An 11,269-nucleotide genomic window follows, 5' to 3' on the forward strand; every position below is an offset into this window, starting at 1 on the left:
TGAGTACTCAAAAATCATATATTTGTACCAAATATAACACATTTGGTACTCAAAAATCACATATGCGTACCATATTTTCAATGTTTTGTACCGATTTTCATCCAAATAAGATAAATGTGTTATTAATATCAATATTTTTTAGTACTCAAAAATAATATATTTATACTAAATCTAACACATTTGATACTCAAATATCATGTATTTGTACCATATTTTTCATGTTTTTTACCGAATTTTATCCGAAACAAAACATGTGGGCCCAGAGAGTTTAAACAAAATTTTTTTCTGACAGGGACTGATCATTAATTTTTGTTTAGGTTTGGGGACTGAATTATAATTAACCGTTTAAACTAACCGCATTCATATAAAAATATTACTGTTTTTTGTCAAAAATATTATATTTCACTGCAAATATGATTTGTGTTGATCCGTCTCATTGACATATATTCGTGCGATAGTTGGAAACTTAATTGTGTGTGTACATGTACACACAATATAAATTCATTTTGGTACACAAAATATTGATAAATGATCAATTGGTACGTAAACTATTGTAAATTGCTTAATTAGTATATGATCATATTTTAAAGTCAAGTTTACCTTGAACCTAATTTGCTTTTGAGTCCAATTATTATTTATTAACATCAATTAGATATACAATTTAATTTTCACGGTTATTTTATTGATTAATTGTTTTTCTTTTGAAGAAAGTTTATTGATTAATTGTTAAAATATTATATTTATTTAACATTATATTAAAATAGTGATTATCAACTCAAATTATACAACAAAAAAATATTTTAAAATATTGATGAAAATATAATAAAATAATTATATATCATCGGAGCCCGTAATATGGTTTTTAAATTGTTGAAATAAATATAATTATCATTTTAATTTTTCAAAACCTGGTATTGATATGTTAGAAATTCATAAAAGTGTAACATTAAATTTGTAGAATATGAAAATTCAAATCTCATAGAAAAATTAATATCACTCATTGTATTAATTTATGTGATTTTGATTATATATAATTTATGCGTTGATTTAAGAATTATTGGTAATTTGTTGGGGATCGGGTGTGTGTAGAGTTGAATACATATTTTAAAAATATTTTGAACAAAAACAAAGAGTTGAATGAATTTAAGTCCACTCAACTACTTTTCTTAACTTCTGAAATTGTTTGAACAACTAAAAAGTGCGGAATTAGTTCAAGAACTTAGTGAAAAGTGTATATTCAAGTCACAGTTAAATCAAACAAGATAGAGTAGAAAATGCAGAAAGATAAGTAGAGAAAGAGTTATGAAAGTTCGAAGGCTGAATCCTTCTATGTCTTCCCTTTTTCCACACATGAAGGAATTCACTAGGGCCCTGGTTGGATGGGTGGATTTGGGCTCATTTAGATTTCAAATCCGTAGCCCAATCCACTCCATCTGTTTGGGTATCCCATGGATTTGATATTTTAAATCTGTTGAATTTGGCCCGTTGATTTATGCCCTAAAAATTAACGGATTTGAATCCTTTATTTCGTCCGGTCATTTGAAATCTCATCAGCTTGCTCTCTTCTTTCGTTTCTCTTCTGGCGGCCTCATCATCTTCACGGCAGCGCCTCTCATCATCTTCACGCGGCGCCTCTCACCTCAGATGCAGACATGGGAGGGGATTTAGACACCAGTTTTGAGTGAGAACGCGTCCAGGAAAGGAGAAAAGGAGTTGATTCTCAAAAAATCGCCATGTAAGTCTTTGTCTCATGCGATGTCGGGGCAGTGGAAAGGGGATGAGTGTTGAAATTGCCATCTTAGGATGCGATTTCTATTACACACAGAACCCTAATTTGAGCCACTTCACGTGACGGAGATTGGATTGGTTCCATTTGTTTGCCCATATAAACATTTAGGAATTAAATCCGATAATGATGCATGTGTTTAATTTTTTCATGTGACAGAGCCCAAGAAATTATTACACTTCCATGTGAATGCAAGCTTTTTTATTTTCTTTGTTTAGGAAAACTAAAGGGGAAAATGATGGGTTGTGTCTTGGAGAAAAGTGGCAAAAACTCGTGCAATTTCCCGGCTGTTGAGTGTGAAGGATACTACACATATTTCAATAGTTCTCAAGTTTGAAAACGAAAATTATAAGTTGCTGTGAATTTTCTTGCCAAAGCATCCTTTGGTTTAGTGGCAGGGGTGAGGTAGAAAACCGAGTTCAATCTGTGGGGTGATTTAGGTAGCTTCGATAGGAAATCATCGCCCCAATTGGGTAAATTAAATATATAGACGAGTCTTGAAATTCTTGGTTGGAGAGTCATCTTGCCATGTTTATTCTGTAAAGGTTGCATCGCCACTATAGTAAATGTTTATTGTTTCAATTCGATTCTTGATTGTGGGCTGTGTATTTTGAGCTATTTCTGAGTTTGAGACCACAGTTTTGAAAGAGTGGGTGCCCGATTAGCCAACTTGTGGCTAAGGGCTTTTATGACTCTATGTATAAACAATCTTTGTTTAATATGATTTACATTTATTAATGGCATTTTCTTTATCTTTCTTCATATTGTTATATTGTGATATACTATTGTTGTTTTGATAAAGACCTTGAATATACTATAGTGTAAGTAAGATGAGATAGTAAATAAAGGAGATCACTATTATGAAACACATCTTATAGTCACTGTATATTCTAAACAGTTCCTAGTCAATTGAGTCATCCGCTAATAAGGATAAGGATCGCTCGATATTGAGACTAGCATTTGTGATGCCAAGTATCACGTTTCATTGGTAATGGACATGGAGATGTTCAAAGCATGCAAATGGATATTCATATGATGAATGATCGAACTACCCTATTCGAACTTTCCAAGTGGTTATTATTATTTGAGTGGATAAGTCCGCGGTTTTGGTTGTACACCATTAGTCCTAACTACTTGAAACATCATTGAGACTCTATATGCTAGTACTGTACTTTGACTCGTTTATCGACTCTATGGGGTCATCAGGTGTCGGGATTGGGTACAGTAATGACACATATAGGATTCGATGCTTTGTTGTCAAGGATTCACCACACACTTGCGAGTGTGGATATCCTATGCGATTTGAGGAGATATTAGTGTGACAAATCTCTGGCCAGAGTACTCGATGTGATTTAGGTTACTTGGTTTCCTAGTAGCACATGCGATGTCACTATTTGATCTTCAAGATGCGTTGCATAGTTATCGAATCTCGAACGACTCTCGATGTACCAATGGTTGTTGATTCGATCGGGATATATCGATGAAGGGACTGTACTGTACGCTAACCAAAACTTACTAGTTCTTGCAGGCACTATCAGTGATACCTAGGGAATCATGGGGCGATGTTGCTAGACGCTCTTACCATGATTCGTTGGGCAAGTCGGAAATCGTTGTTCCGAGTCACAAGGAGTTGTGAGCCCACGGCTAGCTGTATCCCTGAACCATTGAGGGTCACACAAGTAATGGATTACTAAACCCCGTTGAGATAGTTAAATTTAAAGAGTTAAATTTAATGAAAGAGAAGTTGGACTTCTTAACTAAAGGGAGTGAAATTTCCTAAAATGACATAGGAATGGACATTTTTGGAAATCACTGAATTCGGATTCAGAAAAATTTATCTTGACTTTAAAAGGTGCAGAAATGGTTTCTGTGCACATTGGTGAAATCTGTTTATCAATCGGAGTCATGATGAATTTTATATTAATTTTTATAATAACGGGCTTGACTTGTTGGGCTTAAGTTATGGATTGTGGGCCCTAAGGAGTTATTGTCCTAATACAATTATAACTTAATCCAGTCTAGAAATTATATATATATATGTGTGTAGGTTTCGAAAATAATAACTTTTTATCAAGCAATTTTCGAAAATCACACTCTATATTTTCTTAGGGGAATTTCGAATTCCTCTTGTCCCATTTTGAGAAAATTCAGTCTGTGATTTTTTTGAAAATTACATTTTGAATTGACAGATCAAATCTGTTTATTCTCTACGATAAACATCTGATTGATTTCTAGTGCAATCAATCAGAGGGTTTCTGTTTTTTATTCGTGGACCTAATTCCGGAGATTGATCGAGCGAGTCATCGGTTCCCGGGATTTACAACAAGAGCAGATTAAATCTGTTGTAGTCCATAATTAAGCCTTAGCTTGAAGAGGTAAAAATATTTTAATTGTGATTTTTATATTTTTACTTGCAAGATTTTAATCGTTTAGATTTGATACCCACGATATGGAATCGTTCCATATCGAAAAATAAAATTTTTAAACTTCCACTGCTCCGGTTATCACATCCGTGTGATCAGAGAATGCGTGTTCCAACAAGTTTGTAGGATGATAATAAATGTGGGTGACAAAAACTTATTGTTGCTTGTCGATTTAAGGATCGCATTAAGGAGACAATCCTGGAAGGACTTCGAATGTTTTGTTGTCTGAAGTCTCTACTGTTGATTTAAGGATCGCATTAAGGATTAATAGCTGCTTGTATAACTTGCAATTATTCTTTAAATGTTTGAGGTGGTCATATTATATCATCTTGCTTAAACTTTGTTTTAAGTATCAGGTCAGGTTCTTGCTCTAGTTGATGCATCTAGATGAGTGATGCATGCTTTAAAATGCTTGAATATCTATGTAGACCTTTCTTCCTCTGCATTTCTTTTATTGTGAGTGAATTTTGTCGGAAAAATTGTGTGTGAATTCTTGTATGGCCGCATTAGGAAGCAGGAGTACTCTTAGCCGCTTTCTGAAAGAAGTATAAAGATTCATAAGTGGCTAAGCTCGTGCGTTTTTTAAAGCGATAAAAATATTTCGTAACATGTGTTCGTGTTACCCTTTTTTTTTCCTCCATTTTTGCCTTGATCAGTGAATAGATAGCAACTCCAGCAATAGCTATTCCAGTACCAATCCCAGTTTGTGTGGAGATTTTATTGCCTATCGATTTTTTTACCAAAGCATCGAATAAAGTTGGGAGAAAAGTAAAAGCAGAATCTAACAGCAGACAGTTAGACAATTTTTAAATTGCTTATGAAGTTGTATGATAGAATATTCTGAGTGAGTAAGAAATTTTTTTGAGCGTTTATAAAGTTATATGATTGACTTTTCTAGTTACCTGAGTTAATCATTTGAGCGTTTATAAAGTCATATTTTGTTATAATGCATAAATATTTCTTTTATAACTAGCAAGATGAAAAGAGGAATATCAAATATTTAAGGGCTTGATGACTTTCCTATGGAAACTCAACCATCCATTCGTGTTAGTGATCCATCAAGATGAGAAAATTCTAGAGGTAATAAATATTTTGCATTTGTATTTTTAAAAGTATACCTTTGATTACATTTGTCAAATCAATTGGTTTTAAATATAGCATGTTAAGTTTATGAGTAATAATTAAATATCAACTTTATGGGCTTTTACAAATGTTAGTGTTAAAATAATAAACTTGTTTATTGGTAGGTGAATATCATAAAAAACAATCCGAATTATCAAGAAACTATATCTCATGGAATAGAGACATGGACAATCATTTGGCTAGAGTTTTAATTGATCAAATGACTCAAGGAAATAAATGTGATGGAGATACTTGGAAACCCCAAGCTTTGCAAGTGGCGGTGACATATTTAAATTCTAAAATGCATTTTTTTTTACTAAAGAGAATATAAAAAATAGACTCAAGGCTTGGAAGAAATATTACAGTGTTATTACAGATGTTCAAAAACAAAGTGGATTTTCTTGGGACGAAGAGCAAAAAATGATTGTTGTGACGTCGGATGAATACAATTCTTGGAATGGATATATTGAGGTATGCATCTTTTGTCGTATTATTTTCTTATCCATGTCAGTATCAATTAATATACAAATAAATCTTTAGCAAACTTATAAATATTTTATTCTTTTTCTGAATAGTCGCATCCAGAGGCCAAAGAAATGCAAAATTGAGTAATAGAGAATTGGAATGATATTGTGCTTTTATGTGGTAGAGATAGAGCGACCGGTTTAGGAGTTGAAACGCATGATGAAGGGGCAAATGCGATGGAGGAGGATGAAGAAAATGAGGTAAACTCCACACATGAACGATCACTACGCTCAAACTCATTGGATTCATCATCCAATAGAAGGAAGAAAGAGAAGAAAGATGATTTGGTTGAGGTTGTTGGCATGATCGCCACATCTTTTCAAGAGTTCGTGGCGAGCAAGAAAAAGGAAGAAAAACCAAGCGGTATTGAAATACACGAGGTTGTCTCTAGCATAACTGGACTTACGGACAACGAAAGATTTAAGGCGATCCAAAATTGATGAATGGTGACGTTGAAAATTTTAAATTATTAAAAGCACTTTCGGATGAGGAGAAAAGAAAATGGGTACATTTTCTCATCAACTCATGATTATTCTAGAATTTTATTTAGAAACTAACAAGTTAAATATTATATGTTTCTTTGTTATGTTTTGGTATTACGACTCATGACTATTCTAGAATTTGGATTTGATATTTTTTAGCTTATGAGGATATATGAATGCTACATCTATTTTATATGTTTGCTTTGTGAGAAAAATATTAATACTTTGTTAGATGTTAATTTATATAAATCTTATACTCTATTTAAATAAATAAGATATATATGAGCTCTTTTGAGTTGGATATGGTGGTTATTGTGTTATCATAGTACTTATTTTAATTTAAAATTTTATTTTTTGAATATTGGATATGTGTTAATATAAATTTTTTGATTAATTTCTGTTGGAAAACGGTGATCAGATCAATCAGAATTGATACCCGGTGCAGCGGAAGTTTAAAATTTTATATGGAATGATTCCATATCATGGGTATCAAAAATTTACGATTAAATTGTGCGTGTAAAAATTAAATAACAATTAAATTTTTACCTCCAATCTCGAAACGAGATCTCTTGTTGTATATCCCAGGAACTGATGGACGAACAATTCTTCAATCAGGTCCACGAACAGAAGTTTAATCCCTCTGATAGATTGCACTAGAAAATCTATCAGAAGTTTCTACGAAGAGAATTAACGAATTTGATCCGTTAAACCAGACTGCAAATTCAAAATTCACAGGCTGGAATTTTTCGAGCAGAGGGGGGAGAAGGGGGCGGCGGCCACTAGGTCTCAAAAACCCTAGTGAATTTCGAAAATTATGCCTCTGTTGTGTAATTTCTGTACTGCAATAACTTATTTATAATGTAGGCTGCTAACAGCTTAGGGCCCATTAGTCATAAGTTCAAGCCTGACAAGCAAAACCCGCATGTTCAGAAATTAATATAAAATTCATCGTGACTCAGATTGATAAACCAATTTCACCAATGTGCACAGAAACCATTTCTGCATCTTTTAAAGTCAAGATAAATTTTCTGAATCCGAATTCAGTGATTTCCAAAAATGCCCATCCCTATGTCATTTTAGGAAATCTTACTCTTCTACTCTGATATAAGAAGTCCCACTTCTTTGTTCACTAAATTTAACTCTTTAAATTTAATTATCTCAACGGGGATTAAAAATCCATTACTTGTGTGACCCTCAATGGTTCAGGGATACATCTAGCCGTGGGCTCACAACTCCTTGTGACTCGGAACAACAATTTCCGACTTGCCCATCAAATCATGGTAAGAGCGCCTAGCAACATCGCCCCATGATTCCCTAGGTATCACTGATAGTGCCTGCAAGAACCAATAGATTTTGGTTAGCATACAGTACGGTCCCTTCATCCATATATCCCGATCGAATCAACAACCATTGGTAAATCGAGAGTCGTTCGAGATTCGATAACTATGCAATGCATATTGAAGATCAAATAGTGATATCGCAAGAAACCATTTCTTAAAACACATCATGTACTCTGGCCAGAGATTCGTCACACTAATATCTCCTCAGATTGCATAGGATATCCACACTATCAAGTATGTGGTGAATCCTTGACAACAAAGCATCGACACCTATATGTGTCGTAACTGTACCCAATCCCGACACCTGATGACCCCAATAGAGTCGGTAAACGAGTCAAAGTACAGTACTAGCATATAGAGTCTCAATGATGTTTCAAGTAGTAAGGACTAATGGTGTACAACCAAAATCACGGACTTTATCCACTCGATAAGTGATAACCACTTGGAAAATCCGGATAGGGTAGTTCGATCATTCATCGTATGAATATCCATTTGCATGCTTTGAACATCTCTATGTTCCATACCAATGAAACGTGGTACTCGGCATCGCAAATGCTAGTCTCAATCTCGAGCGATCCTTATCCTTATTAACGGACGGCTCAATCGACTAGGAACCGTTTAGAATATACAGTGACTATAAGATGTGTTTCATGATAGCCATCCCCATGTGCCACCACATCTTACATACACTATAGTATATTCAAGGTCTTCATCTAAACATCTTATAGTATGTCACAACATAATAATATGATAAAAGATAAAGTAAACGCCATTATAAAAGTGTAAATTATATTAAACAAAATATTGTTTATACATAGAGTCATAAAAGCCCTTAGCCACAAGTTGGCTCACCGGGCACCCACTCTTTCAATCTCCCACTTTCCCTAAAGCCAACTAGTCATACTACGCAGTCCCATTGCTTCGCGATGTTTGTCAAATAATGGTCCTGGCAAGGGCTTAGTAAGTGGATCAGCGATATTGTCTGCAGAGGCCACTCTCTCGACACTGATGTCTCCTCTTTCCACGATCTCCCGGATGATGTGGTATTTCCTCAGTACGTGTTTGGATCTTTGATGAGACCTTGGTTCCTTTGCCTGAGCAATGACACCCGTGTTGTCACAGTACACCGGGACTGGACCAACAACTTCAGGAATAACGCCCAACTCTTGGACGAAATTCCTCATCCAAACGACCTCTTTAGCAGCAGCTGATGCCGCAATGTATTCTGCCTCAGTGGTGGAATCCGCTGTGGTGTCCTGCTTGGAACTCTTCCAAGAGACAGCACCGCCATTGAGCATGAACACAAATCCAGAGGTTGACTTCGAGTCATCCACGTCACTTTGGAAGCTAGAGTCGGTATAGCCTTCCAATTTTAGTTCTCTTCCTCCATATACCATGAACATATTCTTAGTCCTTCGTAAGTACTTAAGAATGTCCTTCACGGCTTTCCAATGCATTTGACCGGGATTAGCTTGATATCTGCTCGTGACACTCAGAGCAAATGCTACATCCGATCTGGTAGATATCATCCCATACATGATACTACCTATGGCTGACGCATATGGTACATGTGTCATTTTCTCTATCTCTTCATCAGTCTTGGGACACATGGACTTGGATAGAGAAACTCAATGACACATAGGTAGATGTCCTCTCTTGGACCCATCCATTGAAAACCTTTTTAATATGGTTTCAATGTAAGTTGATTGAGTGAGTCCTATCATTCTCTTAGATCTATCTCTATAGATCTGTATCCCTAGAATATAGGATGCCTCACCCAAATCCTTCATCGAGAATCTACCTGATAACCATATCTTTGTTGACTGCAACATCCCTACATCATTCCCAATGAGTAGGATGTCATCAACATAAAGTACTAAGAATGTCACAGCATCCTTAACTACTTTCTTGTACACGCACGGTTCCTCCGGGTTCTTGATGAAACCAAAATCCTTTATTGTTTCATCAAATTTCTGGTTCCAACTTCTTGATGCTTGTTTGAGACCATAGATCGATCTCTGAATCTTGCATACCTTATGCTCGCTTCCCATGGATGTGTATCCCTCAGGCTGCGTCATATAGATCTCTTCCTTAATGTTTCCATTAAGAAATGCAGTCTTCACATCCATTTGCCATATCTCATAGTCATACCAAGCAGCTATGGCAATAAGGATTCTTATGGACTTAAACATTGCAACTGGTGAAAAGGTTTCATCATAGTCAACTCCTTGTCTTTGAGTATAACCTTTCGCCACCAATCGTGCCTTGTAGGTCAATACCTTACCATCAGGCCCAAGCTTTCTCTTGTAGATCCATTTACACCCTATTGGAACAATTCCATCGGGAGGATCTACTAAAGACCAAACTTGGTTTGTATGCATCGAATCTATTTCCGACTGCATAGCTTCAAGCCATAAATTTGAATCCGCATCAGAAATTGCTTCCTTGAAGTTTCTTGGATCACATCCAACGTCGGGTTCATCTTGATCCCCTTCAAGAAGAAGACCATATTGAATAGGAGGTCTAGAAGTCCTCTCGGATCTTCTAGGTATAGGCGTGTCCATCAATGGTTCCTGAGGTGTAGGATCATTATTTTGTATCTTGGGTTCTTCTCGAATTTCTTCGAGTTCCATCATCTCGCCTTTCTTATCCAATAAGAAATCCTTCTCCAAGAAGGTGGCATTCCTTGAAACAAACACTTTTGTTTCAGTAGGATGATAGAAATAATATCCGATTGAATTCTTCGGATACCCTACAAAATAACATAAGGTGGATCGACTATCCAACTTATCTCCCACTGTCTGCTTCACGTAAGCTGGACATCCCCAAATCCTCAAGTACGAATACTTAGGAGCTTTGCCATTCCATAACTCGTATGGTGTTTTATCCACTGCTTTGGTGTGGACGTTGTTCAACAACAACACCGCCGTTTCAAGCGCGTAGCCCCAAAACGAAGGTGGAAGCTGAGTGAAGCTCATCATGGATCAAACCATGTCCAACAAAGTTCGATTACGACGCTCCGATACACCATTCAGCTGAGGTGTCATAGGAGGAGTCCACTGAGAGAGAATCCCATTCTCTTTCAGATAGTCCAAAAACTCGGTACTTAAGTATTCTCCACCTCGATCCGATCGAAGTGCTTTAATACTTTTACCTAGCTTGTTTTCTACTTTAGCCTTGAATTCTTTGAACTTTTCAAATGCTTCAGACTTATATTTCATTAAATATAAATACCCATACCTTGAATAATCATCAGTAAAGGTAATGAAGTAGGTGTGGCCAAATTGAGTGCCAATTCTAAATGGACCACAAACATCTGTATGGATCAAATCCAACAGATTTTGACTACGCTCAGGTTTCCCATTGAATGGAGATTTAGTCATTTTTCCTTTCAGGCAGGATTCAGAAGTAGATAGAGAGTTAATATCAGACATATCAAACATGCCCTCTCCCACTAGCTTGTTCATCCTCCTTGAGGAAATATGACCTAGCCTAGCATGCCAAAGGTTTGCCGGGTTTTGACTATCGATTTTCCTTTTGTTCGTTGTTACCGGTTTATCAACATAATTTATTGGAACGTCTTTTAATTTT

The 11,269-nt window shown here is 35.8% G+C and overlaps 1 long non-coding RNA gene across 3 annotated transcripts; it reads left to right on the forward strand.

The window, feature by feature from the left end:
• Window positions 1–1,518: 1,518 nt before the first annotated feature.
• Window positions 1,519–6,453, forward strand: LOC140866569 (uncharacterized). 3 transcript variants are annotated; one of them, XR_012144929.1, is made up of 3 exons: window positions 1,519–1,735; window positions 5,183–5,802; window positions 5,907–6,453. It is a non-coding gene; the product is annotated as an uncharacterized lncRNA (long non-coding RNA). The 3 variants fall into 3 exon arrangements; XR_012144930.1 differs by lacking the exon at window positions 1,519–1,735 and having other exon boundaries at window positions 4,342–5,289; window positions 5,457–5,802; XR_012144931.1 differs by lacking the exon at window positions 1,519–1,735 and adding an exon at window positions 4,342–5,053.
• Window positions 6,454–11,269: the final 4,816 nt, after the last annotated feature.

This window comes from Henckelia pumila, chromosome 4, assembly GCF_033568475.1.
Source record: "Henckelia pumila isolate YLH828 chromosome 4, ASM3356847v2, whole genome shotgun sequence".
Lineage (NCBI taxonomy): Eukaryota > Viridiplantae > Streptophyta > Magnoliopsida > Lamiales > Gesneriaceae > Henckelia > Henckelia pumila.